This window comes from Mesocricetus auratus, unplaced genomic scaffold (genome assembly GCF_017639785.1).
Source record: "Mesocricetus auratus isolate SY011 unplaced genomic scaffold, BCM_Maur_2.0 Super-Scaffold_100003, whole genome shotgun sequence".
In the NCBI taxonomy this organism is placed as follows: domain Eukaryota; kingdom Metazoa; phylum Chordata; class Mammalia; order Rodentia; family Cricetidae; genus Mesocricetus; species Mesocricetus auratus.
The window spans coordinates 66,401,922-66,414,853 of NW_024429188.1; positions in this window are offsets into that span (position 1 = coordinate 66,401,922).

Genomic DNA, 12,932 nt, shown 5'->3' on the forward strand with positions numbered 1-12,932 from the left:
GAAAATGAGGTAGCAGGGAGGTTGAGTTGAGTAGGAATAGAATAGAGCAAGACAAAAGTTATCATAATAGAGGGAGCCATTATATGTTTTAAGAGAAATCTGGCACTAGGTAAATGTCCAGAGTTCTCCAAAGATGACCCCAACTAACAACCTAAGAAATAGTGAAGGGGCTACCTTAAATGCCTTTCCCTGATAATGACATTGATGACTACCTTATATGACATCGTAGAGCTCTCATCCAGTAGCTGATGGAAGCTGCAGCAGACACCCACAGCAAAACACTGAACTGAACACCTGGATACGAGTTGCAGAGAGGGAGGAGTGAGGAGCAAAAGGGTCAAGAGTGGGTGGGTGAAACCCATAGAAACAGCTGACCTGAACAAGGGGGAGGTCATGGACCCCAGACTGATAGCTGGGAAACAAGCATAAGACTGATCCAGACCCCCTGCACATGAGTGTCAGAGGAAGCTTTGGTAATCTATGGGGCCTCTGCTAGTGGATCAGTATTTATTCTTAGCATAGGAATGGATTTTAGGAGCCCTTTCCACATGGAGGGATGATCTCTCAGACTAGACACATGAGGGAGGGCCTATGCCCTGCCCCAAATGATATGAGAGACTTTGAAGATTCCCATGGAGCCCCTCATCCTTCCTAGGAAGTACTGGGGGAATGGGAGGGAGTGCTATTGGAGGCCAGGTTAGGAAAGGAGGGAATGGTAGCTGGGATTTACCTGAAAAACAATCTTGCTTCTAATTTACATAAAAATAAATAATAAAAGAACTATTTTCTAAGATTTCATATTTTGGAATTGTGAAATTTTAGAAAGTACAGATAATTCAAATTAACATTTTCTGTGATGGGTTTTGGCTTTCAGCAATATTTTAGGAAAAAATGCTGTGTAAGTAGCTCATAGGTTGTTTGAGTAGTGAGAAGTCATAAAGATAATGGTTAAAGTTAAAACAATTCATCTGTCATTATTTATGACTACCTAGGTGGATTAACATCAGAGCTAGATCCTGAAATTAACTTTATTAGCCACATGTAGCCTACTAGCATCCACTGAGTATTCTATTCAAGTCTCATTGTGTTTTGTGAGTTAACACAACAAATCTAAACATGTAGCATAGTGTCTTCCAAAAAAAATAAATAGATTTGATTATGTTGGTCTAAACCTTTAATCTCAACATTCAGGAATCAGTTGGATATCTGTGAGTTCAAGTTAATCCTGGTATGCATTAGCATTTTTCAGGCTAGCCAGGGATACCTAGTGAATACTTTATTACAAAACATTAATTAACTAAAACATTCATATAACTGTAACATGTTGTCAAAAAGGAGAGTTTTTTTGAAAAATTGAGGTTTTATGATTATAGAGTCCACATTCCTTAAAAATGCAGACTTTAAACATAAAATAAAGCAAGGTATCTGGTTTATTCATGAACAAAAACATGAAAACATGAAGATTTCACCAGCCATGAATGACATCTACAACAAAAATAAATTATATCTATATCAAGAAAAATGGAACACAGGAATATATACCTTTTTGATTATTATTTCTTTATTTTTTTAGATTATAAGGTAAGCACATGATTTCTCCCTACCCTATTCTCACATATATTATATATGTATAATATATATATATATGTATATATATATCACAAGAATTTTCAAAGTAAGCCAGAACTCCACAGGATACATGCCATTATCTAAAAGAAGAGGGCATGCATTCACAGAAGTATATGCTAAAATTAAAGTTACTTTGATTCTCTTTCTGAAATTATTTTTAAATATTTTTTACATTTCAGCTTGCATCAAGGGAACACAAGAATTATGTTTAGTAATGGTAACTGCATTTTAAATGTTTCAGTTATGGTTTTAGAATTTATCTAGGTTTAGACAGTAGAAAAGACTACAAAGTATGCTAAAAAATTATTATAGTTATCAACTTTGTAGATCTCACGCTTTTTGATGCAAGAATTTGATTACTACCAAGAAATCTCTGCTTCCAGTGTGGTAAGGTGAAACAACTCTGAACTGAGAATTTAATGAACAAACATCCAATCTTTGATTTGCCAAAATCACTTAGATCAAAGGAAAGTGATTTTCTATCTCTGGCCATCATTTACCCTTTTTTGAAGTAATGCACTTTTATAAGAGTATTTCTGAGATCAAATTCAGCTGTAATAGTCTGTCATGATTTTCCACATTGGTCATTGCTAAAGTTTCCATATCAGGTTAAAACGTTAAGTGGTTTATTAAAAAGCAAATATTATCTGAGAAGCATAACACATTAAGCCCTTATAAGCCATTAAAGTCCCAGCTTGATTCAGATAATTAGATTAGTTAACAGAGACCTGAGGGAATAGAATTAAGAAGAGGGAAGTGTGACATGAAGAGAAAAGGGCAGAAAAATTATGTCAAGTTGTCCCAAGAAACCAAATGTTTACACATTAGATGCTAGGAAGTAGCCTACCGAACTTTAGTGAATCTGGTGATAATTTTTAGCAAAATGCCTATGGAAATAACATACATTATAATTGATACTCCTTTGAAAATTAAAGAGGCAATACTTTTGGCAAATTGTTCTGAGATATTTTGGCTATTGTCTACTGATGACAAGTGACCTGCAATTAGTTTGAGAAAAATAAAATGTCTGCCTTAGAGAGAAAATATTTGATAATATTCTCTAAGAAGAAAAGAATTGCAGTGAGAATTCATTTATAAGTGTGTCACATTAAACAAGCCTCATCCAGGCTGCTATAAACGTTGGTTTCTGTGCAATGACATAAAGATTTCACCAGCCATTAATGACATCTGTAATGAAACAATGAATTATATGTATATCAAAGTGCTGGCATAACTGGAGGCTGGCATGTAGAAGAATGCGGATCGATCCATGTTTATCACCATGCACAAAACTTAAGTCCAAATGGATCAAAGGCCTCAACGTAAATCCAGCCACACTGAACCTCTTAGAAGAGAAAGTGGGTGGTACCCTTGAACGAATTGGTACAGGAGACAGCTTCCTGAACATAACACCAGTAGCACAGAGAGTGAGATCAACAATTAATAAATGGAACCTCCTGAAACTGAGAATCTTCTCTAAGGCAAAGGACACAGTCAGCAAGACAAAAAGGCAGCCCACAGAATGGGAAAAAATATTCACTCATCCCACATCTGACAGAGGGTTGATCTCCAAAATTTACAAAGAACTCAAAAAGCAAGTCTCCAAAACATCAAAGGACCAAATTAAAAAGTGGGCTTCAGAACTAAATAGGGAGTTTTCAATAGAGGAGTGTAAAATGGCTGAGAGGCACTTGAGAAAGTGCTCAACATCCTTAGCCATCTGGGAAATGCAAATCAAAACAACTCTGAGATACCATCTCACTCCTGTCAGAATGGCTAAAATCAAAAACACCAAAGGCAATTTATGTTGGAAAGAATGTGGTGAAAGGGGGACACTCCTGCATTGCTGGTGGGAGTGCCAACTGGTTCAGCCACTTTGGAAATCAGTATGGATATTCCTCAGAAAAATGGGAATAAACCTACCACAAGACCCAGCAACTCCACTCTTAGGCATATATCCAAAAGATGCCCATTCATACAACAAAGATGTCTGTTACACTATGTTCATAGCAGCATTATTTGTAATAGCCAGAACTTGGAAGCAACCTAGATGTCCCTCAACCAAAGAGTGGATAGAGAACATGTGGTACATTTACACAATGGAGTACTATTCAGCAGAAAAAAAACAATGGAATCCTGAGATTCACAGGCAAATGGATGACACTAGAAGAAACCATCCTGAGTGAGGTAGCCCAGTCACAAAAAGAGAAACATGGTATGTACTGTCTCATATATGGATTTTAGACATAGATCTGGGAAGTGCCAGCCTACAATCTCATGGCCAGAGAGTCTGGGAAACAGAAACTTCATTTAGTGGTTGATCGAAGAAGAGGCAGACTCCCTCGGTTAAGTACTGAGCTGAACTCAAGAAAGCCAGTAACAGAGAGGGAGGACTGATGACCAAAGGGATTAAGACTAAGGTTGCTTAACCCCCAGAAACTGCTGACCTGACAAAGGTTAACTCTTGAATCCCAGGCATCAGCCTGGGAATCCAGCATGGGACTGATCAAGACCCCCTGAATGTGAGTGTCAGTGAGGAGGCCTAGGTAATCTATTGAGCCTTGGGCAGCAGATCAGTACCCATCCCATGTATACACACGGACTTTGGACTCCCATCCAACAATGTGAGGTACACTGTCACCCTGCCCTATATGAAATGAAAGACTATAGACAACCCCATGGAGGGCCTCACCCTCCCTGGGGAAATGAGGGGATAATGGGGGGGTTGGGGGGCGGGCACGGGAGGAGGGGAGGGAAAAGGTGAGTGACCTGGAACTGACTTGTGAAGCAACCTTGTTTCTTATCTAAATTTAAACTGAAAAATAAATAAAAAAGAATAAAAATGAAACATAGGAATATATTCCTTTTTATTATTATTTCTTTATATTTTGAGATTGTAATGTAAGTACATAATTTCTTCCTTCCCTTTTCTCACATCACCTCGTGCCATATATCTCCCATAGTCTTTTTAAAATTAATTTCTGTTACATACCTTTATGTATATGTACTTGCACACACATATGTTTAGCCTGTATAATGTTGCTTTTATGTATGTTTTCAGGATTGACCACTGGATATTGGATTGCCAGTTAGTGTTCTCTTCCCTGGTGAAGACTATTTCTGCTACTTTCATTCTTTAGTTGCATTCCCCAGAGACACATGTATAACTCCTGAAACTAAGGCTCAAGGATCATCAAGGAATAGGCTGTCAAAAGATTGTAAGAGCCAGAGGGTCAGGGAGTTTTCTTTGAGATTGTTTCTTCTAGTAATATCAGAAGCTACATCCACATAATCTAACAAAGATTACTGGCTGAACATGATCTGACAATGGTCACCAAAATACACATGCCAACATGGAATGGGGTAAAGCAGATGAGACCTCAATGGAACACATATAACTACATGGACTCTCTTTTGTATAATAATAACTCCATATACTTTCAAGAATATTCCCATAAGACTTTCTAAGGTTTGCATTTTATTAGTCAAATGTTAGTCACTTAGACACATAAAACTGTAGGAAACTCTTGACATAAAGTATCAATATACCTTGGTAAAGTTTGAGAGTCTCCTACTCTAGATAAATAAATGATGTTATTAGGTCCTTAAACACCACCTTGAAATACGTTCTCATCATGCCACAATATTTTCATGGAACGAGAACCTTAAACTAAATTTCTTTTGAAGGCAAGATGACATAACTGTTTCGCAAATATAGGCCTGGTACATGTACTAGTTTGTTGGAGCCTATTCCCTATGGTAGGATGCCATGTTAAGCCTTAATGCTTGGGAGAGGGGCCGGGTCCTGCTCCATCCTAGTGTACCAGACTATGTTGACTCCTCATGGGAGACCCTAATTTGAGGAGAAGTGGACTTGGTGTGGGTTAGAGAAAAGGTGAGTGGGGAGTGGGAGAAGGCATGGGGAGGATGGGTGGAAGGGAAAACTGTGGTTAGAACGTAAAATGATATAGAAAAATTAAAAGTGAACAAAAGGAAAAAAAGTAAGTCAAATAAATTGGCAATTCTCTAAAATAAAAAGAAAAAAGTTCTTAAAAGTGACACCCAAGCTAAGCACTGAGCCATACTCTTGGAACCCAGTTGTAGAGAGGGAGGAAGGATGAGCAAAGGGGTCAAGGACCATGCTAGAGAAACACAAAGAAACAGCTGAACTGACCTAGTGGGAGCACAGGGACCCCAATTTATTTGACTTACTTTTTTTCCTAACCAAGCCTTCTGAATGTGGGTGCCAGTTAGGAGGCCTGGGCAGTTTATAGGACCTCTGACAATGGAACCAGTATTTATCCATAGTACACAAATGGACTTTTGGGAGTCCATTTCCCATGGAGCGATACTGTCTCAGCACAGATACATGGAGGAGGGGCTAGGCCCTCCCCCAAATCATGTGACAGACTTTGATGATTCCCCCATATAAGGCCTCACCCTCCCTGGGGAATGGATGGGAAATGGAGTGGGGTGTTCAGTGGGGGGCATGTGAGGATGAGAGGGAGTGGGAACTGGGATTGATAATGCAAAATAAAATTGTTTCTAAATTAAATAAATAAAATTTTAAAAAGAGTGACACATATATACCATACTCTTATCCTTCTCTTTGAAAAATATATTTATTCTGAAGCAAATTTTAGAAATTGATCTAATAAATTTTTAGAATTTTCCATCACTAAATATTCAAATAACCAACAATAGCAGTTCAAAGACACAGAAAAACAGAGACAATACTGTAAGATAAAGCTTTTCTTGTTAACACATTGGAAGCATAGAAGCAATAATAAATAACAGGTAAACATCGATTTTCTATCTTAAATTTCATAGCTTTGAAGCACCAAAATTCAAATTAAAGAATTAATAATTCAACATATCTTTATAATCCCCTATATAACAAGTGTGCTAATTTCTACCAGATTTTTTAGTAAAGAAATTACTGCCAAAGAATTAGATGATAGCAATTATAAAAACTTTCTAAACTAACCTTCTGTAATCATTATTTTACCATTGCTGCCTATAAACTTCAAAAAGAAAAGTCATATTGAATAAATAAAATAATAGAAGATGCATCTTGATTTTAACAAGTTTTGAAGAGCTTTTCTTTTCTTTTGTTCCAAATATACATTTATTGATTTAATATCTTCTTTTTTCTTCAAAAATTTATTTTTTGCCTAGTGCTGGTGGTGCATGCCTTTCATCCAAGCACTCAGGAGTCAGAGACAGGGAGAGCTCTGTGATTTCGAAGCCAGCCTGATTTACAATGCTATACAGAGAAATCCTGTCTCAAAAACAAAAAACAAAACAAAACATTTGTTTCATTTACCTACCAATCTCGGTTCCCCTCCCTCCTCTTTTACTGACTTCCCAACTCCAACCCATCCCCTGTCCCATCTACTGCTCAGATAGGGTAAGCCCTTCCTAGAATAAACTGGGAGGGAGTATAATTGAGGGGATGGTGGATGGGAACATGAGATATAAAGAAGATCAAGTTGTAGAAGGCACAGACAGGGGAAGCAATGCAAGAGATCTTCTTAGAACGAGCTATTATGGGGTTAAGGACAAACCTGGTGCTAGAGAAATTATCAAGAATTAACAAGGATGAAACCTGCTAAGACTCCTAGCAATAGTAGAGAGGCTGTCAGGTGGGGCCTTCCTTAATCTGATTAGAGATGTTCTTTCTATTGAAGAAGTATTAAGCAGCAACATGATCATTAATATGGTGACACTACATAGGGTAGACAAAGACACTTAATATCAGGCTGTCACTTTTTAAATTAATTCTGTTAGGTTACTATGGAATGTTCATATAAATGATTTGAAAAAGAGGAGAGAGAGGTTACATTTTTTCCAAAAGGGAAAAATAACATTCTAAAGCCAGAAGCATCATGGGACACTGGGAAACAACAAGCAAGAGATATACTGCTGTGTTGCAATCAGAGGTGACTCATTTTGAAAAAAGACTTTTCACAAATCTGTGAGGCAAACAAAGTCTAAGCCACAAGCAATGACACTTCTGAAAACAGTTGTTACAACTACAAAGCAGAAATCAAGCAACAAATTGTGTCTGAGTAGCAGAGTATTGCAAGCTATCCACATGGGGCCATTTCAGGGACACTAGACAAATACATCCGACCTACTGGTCCAGGCATGCAGGCTGAATTGCGCAGATCAGTCAAATACATTTGAATTATCAAAGAAGGAAAAAAATCATCTTTTTGTTTCTTTATTTCTCACCTTAACACTTCTGATCTAGCAGAAATCTGAGTGGAAACCTGCTGGATTGGTAAGAGTTATGTTATAAAGTCAGAAAATTTCCAAAACATTAGCAAATTCATTGCTGTGGGATCACCTAGAATGGCTGAGGTCCGAGTGGAATTCAGATCACAGAATCTTTCTCTAAGCAACAGGAGTTAAAACTTTCAGTAAAGCATAGATATATAAAATAAATAAATAAATTACATAATTAAACTTCAATCTCAAAATCATGGTTGCATTATTTTTATATAAATATATACTTAATCCAAGCATATTAAATAGGCCAGATTATTTATTATTCAATGATAAAATTTCAAATGTCTGTTATTAACATTTTTAATTTTTACTAATTTCATAATCAAATGCATTTTCAATGTTTCCATCAATCAACAAGCCCTTATTGAATTCCTACCTTTTAGTTAACAGGCACTGGTCATTTAAAACTGAAGATGCTTTAGTCTCTGGCTTTTTGAATTTCCTAAAGCAAGATTAGTTTTAGACAGTTCTTGTAGACAAAGAATTTCTGTGACGCTACAAAACAGCATTAATATCAAATTACTGATGCATCAATTTTTCTACGTAAAGACTATTTTCAAATGCTAATTCCATTTTAATTTAAAAAAAGATCACCAAGTCACTGTGGAGTGCCAAAAATAAAATAAATCATAAAAGCTATATTGATCACAGTAGCCCAGTCTATTTTGCAAAACCGCTTGGCACAACATACTATGTTTGAAGAACCATGGAGAAATCCTTCATTGCTCAAAGCATGTTCCTTTTTACTCAGTGAGTTTTCTTTTGTTCTATAGTAAGCCTTCAGTCAGCAAACATGTCTTTGCTTATAGCTTTGGGTATACTGCCAGGACTCTGCAAATAACAAAATTATAATAATTATACAGTTATTCATGAATGAGCATACTTAACCCAAGAGTGTTCCAGTAGAAAGGGCAGGAAAAGCTAATGCATTAGCAACACACAGACCAGATGGAAGGGTAAGTTTTTAAAATGTTATTTGAAACAAAGGATAAAGGGACAGTGTGGTGGACCTGCGTTCTGAAATCCAGTTTTCTGGGGTAAGAGCCAATGGAGAAAAGCACCATTTTATGCATGCAAATATTTAATTAATGTTCCAGTAATAATGTGGACCAAGTGCTATTTCATTTTCCTTTATCTCAAGAATCCAGAAAGCTAAGGAACCAGTGAAGTATGTGGTTTATAGTCCCTAACCTAAGCGCTTACCATAAGACAATTTCAAGTTCATATCCAACAAATACATGTTTAGTTATTTTTATTACAATGTATTGACTGTTCATTTTAGGATTCTGTTAATCTAAAAAAACTGAGCAAGGCAACACAAATTGTTAGTAGATATTTCCTAGTATGTGAATTCAGATATAAAATTGGTCTGTGAACATAGTTCAAGTCCCATTGTAACATTAAGAGCTGTGTGTAAACATGTTTATAAATTTTTAGTACTGAAATATAATTTACGTAGAATGAAATGAATATATTTTGAAAAGTACATTCACTTTGACAAGGGCAAACAGTTACGTAATGAACATCCCATCCTGACATAAAATATTTCTGACACCTGATATTGTTGTTGCGTTCAGTTTCCTAGTAATCCTCAGGAGACCACTATTCTACTTTATGTTCACAATAGATCACTTAATGAACAGCATAAAGTTTATTTATTCTCTGTGTTAAACTCTTCTATCAAGGTTTGTCACTTAGCAGGATTATCTGTAGTTTCATCCATGTTTTCACATGTATAGTTAATTTCTTTCTAACATCCAATAACATGGATTTAATCCATTTTATAGTTGGATCTTTATGCTATTTCAAATTCGTGTCATTTCTAGCAAATCTGGTGTTTACTCTTAGAATAATAGCCCAAATATAAGGACATTATGGCATGTAGCTAACTATTTTGCTCATAGATACTCACGCTACTAATTTTTGGTACAATAAACAATATTACACTTATTATATTTATAAGTCTTTGTTAGAAGACAGACTGAAGTCCTAAAGGTCTTGTGGTCCTAATAGAACTACCATGACAAGCTATGCACATATTTCAAGTGTTTTTCTTACAGGTTCCCAAATTGTTTACAGATGTTCTTCACCACTTACAGTGCTCACAGTAGGGAAAGTGTGCACATTACTCCCTATACTTGCAAGAGCTCATCATTATTACCTTCAATTTTTCCATGTGGCATCCTAAAGTCTTAATTTTCTGTTGTGTAGATAAAAGGCAAATGTGTTGTTTCATTTCTGTATTAGTTGAGCACTATTATCACTTCCATTGTGCCAACCATTACTATGCTTTTTAGTTTCACATTGGAAAAGTGAGGCTTTAAATTCAACTTATAGATGCATTGCACTAGTGAAAATTCATTAAGTTTACTATTTTATAATAAAAATAATATTCTGAGTCAAATATTTGTGTTTGATTTCTTGTAGAAGTGTGCAATTTATTGCTAATAGTGTCAAAGTAAACACAGTATTGAATTTCACATCAGCCTGTTTTAATTGGCCAGTACAATAGCATTATTAACATTGTGATACAATCAAGATTAAGAACTTTTTTTCAATATGCTGAATTAAAACTACATCTATTACTTGACAGCTTCCTGCTCTGCCCTTTTCTCAGTCACAGAATATATTATCCTATTTTCTGGTTTCATGAATTTATCTGTTTTAAGTACTACATATAAATAGAATTGTAAAGACTTTGTATTTCCTTTCTGGTTTATTTCATGTAACATAGCATCAACAAACATGGTAAATGTTGTAATATGTGTCAAATTTTTCTTCCTTCTTCAGGGTGAATGAAATTCCTTTGTTTCTTTTTACCAAATTTTGCATTAATTTACCAAGAAATGCAAAATTTGTCATGATTCCACTTTTTGGCTCTTGTGAATGATACTGATTTGAAGGTCCAGCTTCCAAATTATCTAGACATCTTCTAATAGTTGACATGCTAAATCACAGTGTAATTCTGTGTATAATTTTTAAGTACTTACCACAGTTTTTCAAAGTAGCTGCATAGTTTCTACCAGCAATGGACAAAACTTTGAATTTCTACATACCTTCACCAACACTCACTTTATAAGTTTGCTTTTTCTTTTTGGACTGGCTATTCTAATAAGCATTAGGCGCTGCTATGTGTGTTTTTATTTCTTTTTCATCATTTTATATGTTGTGAGCATAATTTATAACATCAAGTAATTCTGAAATTATTGGAAATACAAAAGTGCATTGTTCCCTTCTCTTTCACAAATTTGTCTTTGTTGATGCAAGCATTTTTAGTATTAAGTTATGATTTTCTTTGGGTGTTTACCTCAACATTTGAAAATACCAATCCTGGGCTAGAGAGATGCTGCTGCAATTAGGAACATTTGTTGATCTTGCAGAAGATTGGGGTGCAATTCCCAGCACCCGCATGGTGTCTCCCAACTTTCCTGAATTCTAGTTCTAGAGTAACTGTCCCATTTTTCTGATTTATTTGGGCAGCAAACATACACATGTGGACCAAATACTCAAGACATTAAACAAAACAAAACAAACAAACAAAACTCACAAACTCATATACATGCCTTTTCAGTTTTACACTGTGCTAGTCATAATAATTTTCTTCAGCTCTTGCTATATCCTGGTCCCCAGATAGTATGTTATAATATCTAACTAGTGGGAATTATGTTTACATAATGTATCAGCTGGCATTATGGAAATGAACCTGGGTTCTATAAAGAGTCATATGTTTTTCTTATAGTCACGTTTATCTGTGATGGTTAACCTTGATTGTCAATTTGATGGAATTTATAATCACCATAGAAATAAATCTCTAAACTAGTCTTTGAGAAACTATCTAGATTAGGATAATTGAGAAAGAAAGACTCACTTTAAATGTGTGTGCTAATATCTCAGACTGAACAAAAGGGAGAAAGGAAGATAAGGCTAAACAACAACATTCATTTCTTTCTGCCTCCTGATTGGAAATGCAACATAACCAGCTATCTCAGGCAATCACTGCCATGACTTCTCCACCATGATGGATTGTACCCATGAACTGAGAATCAAAATGAAATTTACTTTTATTTTATTAGGTATTTTTAGTTAGCCATAAGACAAGTAACTAATGCAATGTAAGAATTTTTCTGACATGATTAATTTAATAACAAAAAAATCAATCCTTACTTAGCCTATTATTTTTTAATAATTTACTTATATGTTATTATTTCTACTTGCTCATTTATATATTATTATTGTTCAGTGATTCTCTAGCCTAGTATTTAACTTTAGATGTTTTATAAGATTCAGTTATTAAATATCTAACTATAATTTCAAATTAGTGCCAATAACTGAAATCACTGAAAACTTTAAAAAAAGCTGACTCTCACCTAATGGACAAAACAATATTGAAAAATTTGAAAATAATACATACGTAATACAAGATAACATATAGCACAACATGAAATAATGTAATAACTTAATTAGCAAGAAATTTGGCACTATGAATCAAATACTGTTAACATGGTTATCAATGGAACTATTTTTGCATATTTATTCACTTGCAATTTATATGCTCACTTTAATAGTATCAAAAAATAACAGCAAAAATCCATTAATATATTATTTAAATTATATCATGCCTTGTTATACATATAACTGTTGCCATTAGGAAATGAATATATATAACATGGAAAATGTTTTTGCTATAGACTTTATTTTAGAAAAATCTGTACAGTATAAAAATCTCTTAGGAGATATACAAAATGCTAATTTTTGTTAGGTAATGGGGTCTGTGTCTGGCTTTTTTTTAAAAAGCCTAAATAATTCATGTAGTTTCTAAATTATCTACAATGAACATTTATTACTTTTAAGATGAGTGTTATCTTCGCTGAGCTATAACTGCATAAAGTACTTTCTAGGTATTCACATAAAATGGAAACAGAATTGTTTCTTGGTTAAAGCATATCAGAGGAAACACATACATTAAGCATGAAATATAAAGGTCTTGACTATAGTCTCTGCCAATGCCA